Source organism: Nothobranchius furzeri, chromosome 15, assembly GCF_043380555.1.
Source record: "Nothobranchius furzeri strain GRZ-AD chromosome 15, NfurGRZ-RIMD1, whole genome shotgun sequence".
Classification (NCBI taxonomy): domain Eukaryota; kingdom Metazoa; phylum Chordata; class Actinopteri; order Cyprinodontiformes; family Nothobranchiidae; genus Nothobranchius; species Nothobranchius furzeri.
The window spans coordinates 18,980,969-18,989,572 of NC_091755.1; positions in this window are offsets into that span (position 1 = coordinate 18,980,969).

Here is an 8,604-nt window from a genome sequence, read left to right on the forward strand (position 1 = left end):
CACATTCCTATTGGGGGTCAAACCATGTCCCAAAGGTCACCGGGCCTGGTGTCACTTTAAAGAAGTAGTCCAGTTACACTTTTGTGGGCTTATAACTTGGCTTCTGAATATCCTAGAGAGGTCAGGTTTGTTTTAGAGTACTCCAATTAGCAGCCCACATTACCACTAAAAGGAATGGAGTCATTAGCACTTATGGTTTGTAAATGGCACCCAGAATTATGTTGCACGAAGCACAATTTCACATCATTCTGGGTCCATTTGTGTGAAAACAAGGGCCAATCAGACTGAAATGTTACAAGAAGGTAGAATCTATTGAGTTGTAAGTGATCTGAACGTTTCAAGATGATCACACTTTCCAAAGAGGGTCAAACCATGTCCCAAAGGTCACCGGATCTGGTGTCAATTTAAAGAAGTAGTCCAGTTACACAATTGTGGGCTTTTAACTTGGCTTCTGAATGTCCTAGAGAGATCAGGTTTGTTTTAATGTACTCCATTCAACAGCCCCTACAACCACAAAAAGGAATGGAGTCATTAGCACTTATGGTTTTTAAATGGCACCCAGAATTGTTGCACGAAGCACAATTTCACATCATTCTGGGTTCATTTGTGTAAAAACAAGGTACAATCAGGCTGAAACGTTACAGGAAGGTAGAATCTATTGAATTGTAAGTGATCTGAACGTTTCATGATGATAGCACTTTCCTAAGGGGGTCAAACCATGTCCCAAAGGTCACCGGATCTGGTGTCAATTTAAAGTAGTCCAGTTACACATTTGTGGGCTTATAACATTGCTTCTGAATGTCCTAGAGAGATCAGGTTTGTTTTAGTGTACTCCAATCAACAGCCCCTACAACCTCAAAAAGGAATGGAGTCATTAGCACTTATGGTTTTTAAATGGCACCCAGAATTATGTTGCACGAAGCACAATTTCACAGCATTCTGGGTCCATTTGTGTGAAAACAAGGTCCAATCAGGCTGAAACGTTACAAGAAGGTAGAATCTATTGAGTTGTAAGTGATCTGAATGTTTCATTATGATAGCACTTTCCTAAGGGGGTCAAACCATGTCCCAAAGGTCACCGGATCTGGTGTCAATTTAAAGAAGTAGTCCAGTTACACATTTGTGGGCTTATAACTTGGCTTCTGAATGTCCTAGAGAGATCAGGTTTGTTTTAGTGTACTCCAATCAACAGCCCCTACAACCTCAAAAAGGAATGGAGTCATTAGCACTTATGGTTTTTAAATGACACCCAGAATTATGTTGCACGAAGCACAATTTCACATCATTCTGGGTCCATTTGTGTGAAAACAAGATCCAATCAGGCTGAAACGTTACAAGAAGGTAGAATCTATTGAGTTGTAAGTGATCTGAACGTTTCATGATGATCGCACATTCCTATAGGGGGTCAAACCATGTCCCAAAGGTCACCTGGCCTGGTGTCACTTTAAAGAAGTAGTCCAGTTACACCTTTGTGGGCTTATAACTTGGCTTCTGAATATCCTAGAGAGGTCAGGTTTGTTTTAGAGTACTCCAATTAACAGCCCCCATTACCACTAAAAGGAATGGAGTCATTAGCACTTATGGTTTTTAAATGGCACCCAGAATTATGTTGCATGAAGCACAATTTCACATCATTCTGGGTTCATTTGTGTGAAAACAAGGTCCAATCAGGCTGAAACGTTACAGGAAGGTAGAATCTATTGAGTTGTATGTGATCTAAACGTTTCGTGATGATAGCACTTTCCTAAGGGGTCGAACCTTGTCCCAAAGGTCACCGGATCTGGTGTCAATTTAAAGAAGTAGTCCAGTTACACATTTGTGGGCTTATAACTTGGCTTCTGAATGTCCTAGAGAGATCAGGTTTGTTTTAGTGTACTCCAATTAACAGCCCCTACAACCAAAAAAAGGAATGAAGTCATTAACACTTATGGTTTTTAAATGGCACCCAGAATTATGTTGCACGAAGCACAATTTCACATCATTCTGGGTCCATTTGTGTGAAAACAAGGTCCAATCAGGCTGAAACGTTACAAGAAGGTAGAATCTATTGAGTTGTAAGTGATCTGAACGTTTCATGATGATCACACATTCCTATTGGGGGTCAAACCATGTCCCAAAGGTCACCGGGCCTGGTGTCACTTTAAAGAAGTAGTCCAGTTACACCTTTGTGGGCTTATAACTTGGCTTCTGAATATCCTAGAGAGGTCAGGTTTGTTTTAGAGTACTCCAATTAACAGCCCCCATTACCACTAAAAGGAATGGAGTCATTAGCACTTATGGTTTTTAAATGGAGCCCAGAATTATGTTGCACGAAGCACAATTTCACATCATTCTGGGTTCATTTGTGTGAAAACAAGGTCCAATCAGGCTAAAACGCTACAAGAAGGTAGAATCTATTGAGTTGTAAGTGATCTGAACGTTTCATGATGATCGTCAATTCCTATAGGGGGTAAAACCATGTCCAAAAGGTCACCGGGCCTGGTGTCACTTTAAAGAAGTAGTCCAGTTACACATTTGTGGGCTTATAACTTGGCTTCTGAATGTCCTAGAGAGATCAGGTTTGTTTTAGTATTGTCCAATCAACAGCCCCTACAACCACAAAAATGAATGGAGTCATTAGCACTTATGGTTTGTAAATGGCACCCAGAATTATGTTGCACGAAGCACAATTTCACATCATTCTGGGTTCATTTGTGTGAAAACAAGGTCCAATCAGGCTGAAACATTACAGGAAGGTAGAATCTATTGAGTTGTAAGTGATCTGAACGTTTCATGATGATAGCACTTTCCTAAGGGGGTCAAACCATGTCCCAAAGGTCACCGGATCTAGTGTCAATTTAAAGAAGTAGTCCAGTTACACATTTGTGGGCTTATAACTTGGCTTCTGAATGTCCTAGAGAGATCAGGTTTGTTTTAATTTACTCCAACCAACAGCCCCTACAACCACAAAAAGGAATGGAGTCATTAGCACTACTGTTTGTAAATGGCACCCAGAATTATGTTGCACGAAGCACAATTTCACATCATTCTGGGTCCATTTGTGTGAAAACAAGGTCCAATTTGGCTGAAACGTTACAGGAAGGTAGAATCTATTGAGTTGTAAGTGATCTGAACGTTTCATGATGATAGCACTTTCCTAAGGGGGTCAAACCATGTCCCAAAGGTCACCGGATCTGGTGTCAATTTAAAGAAGTAGTCCAGTTACACATTTGTGGGCTTATAACTTGGCTTCTGAATGTCCTAGTGAGATCAGGTTTGTTTTAGAGTACTCCAATTAACAGCCCCCATTACCACTAAAAGGAATGGAGTCATTAGCACTTATGGTTTTTAAATGGCACCCAGAATTATGTTGCACGAAGCACAATTTCACATCATTCTGGGTTCATTTGTGTGAAAACAAGGTCCAATCAGGCTGAAACGTTACAAGAAGGTAGAATCTATTGAGTTGTAAGTGATCTGAACGTTTCATGATGATCGCACATTCCTATAGGGGGTAAAACCATGTCCCAAAGGTCGCCGCGCCTGGTGTCACTTTAAAGAAGTAGTCCAGTTACACATTTGTGGGCTTATAACTTGGTTTCTGAATGTCCTAGAGAGATCAGGTTTGTTTTAGTGTACTCCAATCAACAGTCCCTACAACCACAAAAAGGAATGGAGTCATTAGCACTTATGGTTTGAAAATGGCACCCAGAATTATGTTGCACGAAGCACAATTTCACATCATTCTGGGTCCATTTGAGTGAAAACAAGGTCCAATCAGGCTGAAACGTTACAAGAAGGTAGAATCTATTGAGTTGTAAGTGATCTGAACGTTTCATGATGATCGCACATTCCTATAGAGGGTCAAACCATGTCCCAAAGGTTACCGGATCTGGTGTCAATTTAAAGAAGTAGTCCAGTTACACCTTTGTGGGCTTATAACTTGGCTTCTGAATGTCCAAGAGAGATCAGGTTTGTTTTAATGTACTCCAATCAACAGCCCCTACAACCACAAAAAGGAATGGAGTCATTAGCACTTATGGTTTGTAAATGGCACCCAGAATTATGTTGCATGAAGCACAATTTCACATCATTCTGGGTCCATTTGTGTGAAAACAAGGTCCAATCAGGCTGAAACGTTACAGGAAGGTAGAATCTATTGAATTGTAAGTGATCTGAACGTTTCATGATTATCATACATTCCTATAGGGGGTCAAACCATGTCCCAAAGGTTACCGGGCCTGGTGTCACTTTAAAGAAGTAGTCCAATTACACCTTTGAGGGCTTATAACTTGGTTTCTGAATGTCCTAGAGAGATCAAGTTTGTTTTAGTGTACTCCAATCAACAGCCCCTACAACCTCAAAAAGGAATGGAGTCATTAGCACTTATGGTTTTTAAATGGCACCCAGAATTATGTTGCACGAAGCACAATTTCACATCATTCTGGGTCCATTTGTGTGAAAACAAGGTCCAATCAGGCCGAAACGTTACAGGAAGGTAGAATCTATTGAGTTGTAAGTGATCTGAACGTTTCATGATGATAGCACTTTCCTAAGGGGGTCAAACCATGTCCCAAAGGTCACCGGATCTGCTGTCAATTTAAAGAAGTAGTCCAGTTACACATTTGTGGGCTTATAACTTGGCTTCTGAATGTCCTAGTGAGATCAGGTTTGTTTTAGAGTACTCCAATTAACAGCCCCCATTACCACTAAAAGGAATGGAGTCATTAGCACTTATGGTTTGTAAATGGCACCCAGAATTATGTTGCACGAAGCACAATTTCACATCATTCTGGGTTCATTTGTGTGAAAACAAGGTCCAATCAGGCTGAAAAGTTACAAGAAGGTAGAATCTATTGAGTTGTAAGTGATCTGAACGTTTCATGATGATCGCACATTCCTATAGGGGGTAAAACCATGTCCCAAAGGTCACCGCGCCTGGTGTCACTTTAAAGAAGTAGTCCAGTTACACATTTGTGGGCTGATAACTTGGTTTCTGAATGTCCTAGAGAGATCAGGTTTGTTTTAGTGTACTCCAATCAACAGTCCCTACAACCACAAAAATGAATGGAGTCATTAGCACTTATGGTTTGAAAATGGCACCCAGAATTATGTTGCACAAAGCACAATTTCACATCATTCTGGGTCCATTTGTGTGAAAACAAGGTCCAATCAGGCTGAAACGTTACAAGAAGGTAGAATCTATTGAGTTGTAAGTGATCTGAACGTTTCATGATGATCGCACATTCCTATAGAGGGTCAAACCATGTCCCAAAGGTCACCGGATCTGGTGTCAATTTAAAGAAGTAGTCCAGTTACACCTTTGTGGGCTTATAACTTGGCTTCTGAATGTCCAAGAGAGATCAGGTTTGTTTTAATGTACTCCAATCAACAGCCCCTACAACCACAAAAAGGAATGGAGTCATTAGCACTTATGGTTTGTAAATGGCACCCAGAATTATGTTGCACGAAGCACAATTTCACATCATTCTGGGTTCATTTGTGTGAAAACAAGGTCCAATCAGGCTGAAACATTACAGGAAGGTAGAATCTATTGAGTTGTAAGTGATCTGAACGTTTCATGATGATAGCACTTTCCTAAGGGGGTCAAACCATGTCCCAAAGGTCACCGGATCTAGTGTCAATTTAAAGAAGTAGTCCAGTTACACATTTTTGGCTTATAACTTGGCTTCTGAATGTCCTAGAGAGATCAGGTTTGTTTTAATTTACTCCAACCAACAGCCCCTACAACCACAAAAAGGAATGGAGTCATTAGCACTTATGGTTTGTAAATGGCACCCAGAATTATGTTGCAAGAAGCACAATTTCACATCATTCTGGGTCCATTTGTGTGAAAACAAGGTCCAATTTGGCTGAAACGTTACAGGAAGGTAGAATCTATTGAGTTGTAAGTGATCTGAACGTTTCATGATGATAGCACTTTCCTAAGGGGGTCAAACCATGTCCCAAAGGTCACCGGATCTGGTGTCAATTTAAAGAAGTAGTCCAGTTACACATTTGTGGGCTTATAACTTGGCTTCTGAATGTCCTAGTGGGATCAGGTTTGTTTTAGAGTACTCAAATTAACAGCCCCCATTACCACTAAAAGGAATGGAGTCATTAGCACTTATGGTTTTTAAATGGCACCCAGAATTATGTTGCACGAAGCACAATTTCACATCATTCTGGGTTCATTTGTGTGAAAACAAGGTCCAATCAGGCTGAAACGTTACAAGAAGGTAGAATCTATTGAGTTGTAAGTGATCTGAACGTTTCATGATGATCGCACATTCCTATAGGGGGTAAAACCATGTCCCAAAGGTCACTGCGCCTGGTGTCACTTTAAAGAAGTAGTCCAGTTACACCTTTCTGGGCTTATAACTTGGTTTCTGAATGTCCTAGAGAGATCAGGTTTGTTTTAGTGTACTCCAATCAACAGTCCCTACAACCACAAAAAGGAATGGAGTCATTAGCACTTATGGTTTGAAAATGGCACCCAGAATTATGTTGCACGAAGCACAATTTCACATCATTCTGGGTCCATTTGTGTGAAAACAAGGTCCAATCAGGCTGAAACGTTACAAGAAGGTAGAATCTATTGAGTTGTAAGTGATCTGAACGTTTCATGATGATCGCACATTCCTATAGAGGGTCAAACCATGTCCCAAAGGTCACCGGATCTGGTGTCAATTTAAAGAAGTAGTCCAGTTACACCTTTGTGGGCTTATAACTTGGCTTCTGAATGTCCAAGAGAGATCAGGTTTGTTTTAATGTACTCCAATCAACAGCCCCTACAACCCCAAAAAGGAATGGAGTCATTAGCACTTATGGTTTGTAAATGGCACCCAGAATTATGTTGCATGAAGCACAATTTCACATCATTCTGGGTCCATTTGTGTGAAAACAAGGTCCAATCAGGCTGAAACGTTACAGGAAGGTAGAATCTATTGAATTGTAAGTGATCTGAACGTTTCATGATTATCATACATTCCTATAGGGCGGTCAAACCATGTCCCAAAGGTTACCGGGCCTGGTGTCACTTTAAAGAAGTAGTCCAAAAGTAGTCCAATTACACCTTTGAGGGCTTATAACTTGGTTTCTGAATGTCCTAGAGAGATCAAGTTTGTTTTAGTGTACTCCAATCAACAGCCCCTACAACCTCAAAAAGGAATGGAGTCATTAGCACTTATGGTTTTTAAATGGCACCCAGAATTATGTTGCACGAAGCACAATTTCACATCATTCTGGGTCCATTTGTGTGAAAACAAGGTCCAATCAGGCCGAAACGTTACAGGAAGGTAGAATCTATTGAGTTGTAAGTGATCTGAACGTTTCATGATGATAGCACTTTCCTAAGGGGGTCAAACCATGTCCCAAAGGTCACCGGATCTGCTGTCAATTTAAAGAAGTAGTCCAGTTACACATTTGTGGGCTTATAACTTGGCTTCTGAATGTCCTAGTGAGATCAGGTTTGTTTTAGAGTACTCCAATTAACAGCCCCCATTACCACTAAAAGGAATGGAGTCATTAGCACTTATGGTTTTTAAATGGCACCCAGAATTATGTTGCACGAAGCACAATTTCACATCATTCTGGGTTCATTTGTGTGAAAACAAGGTCCAATCAGGCTGAAACGTTACAAGAAGGTAGAATCTATTGAGTTGTAAGTGATCTGAACGTTTCATGATGATCGCACATTCCTATAGGGGGTAAAACCATGTCCCAAAGGTCACCGCGCCTGGTGTCACTTTAAAGAAGTAGTCCAGTTACACATTTGTGGGCTTATAACTTGGTTTCTGAATGTCCTAGAGAGATCAGGTTTGTTTTAGTGTACTCCAATCAACAGTCCCTACAACCACAAAAAGGAATGGAGTCATTAGCACTTATGGTTTGAAAATGGCACCCAGAATTATGTTGCACGAAGCACAATTTCACATCATTCTGGGTCCATTTGTGTGAAAACAAGGTCCAATCAGGCTGAAACGTTACAAGAAGGTAGAATCTATTGAGTTGTAAGTGATCTGAACGTTTCATGATGATCGCACATTCCTATAGAGGGTCAAACCATGTCCCAAAGGTCACCGGATCTGGTGTCAATTTAAAGAAGTAGTCCAGTTACACCTTTGTGGGCTTATAACTTGGCTTCTGAATGTCCAAGAGAGATCAGGTTTGTTTTAATGTACTCCAATCAACAGCCCCTACAACCACAAAAAGGAATGGAGTCATTAGCACTTATGGTTTGTAAATGGCACCCAGAATTATGTTGCATGAAGCACAATTTCACATCATTCTGGGTCCATTTGTGTGAAAACAAGGTCCAATCAGGCTGAAACGTTACAGGAAGGTAGAATCTATTGAATTGTAAGTGATCTGAACGTTTCATGATTATCATACATTCCTATAGGGGGTCAAACCATGTCCCAAAGGTTACCGGGCCTGGTGTCACTTTAAAGAAGTAGTCCAATTACACCTTTGAGGGCTTATAACTTGGTTTCTGAATGTCCTAGAGAGATCAAGTTTGTTTTAGTGTACTCCAATCACCAGCCCCTACAACCTCAAAAAGGAATGGAGTCATTAGCACTTATGGTTTTTAAATGGCACCCAGAATTATGTTGCACGAAGCAC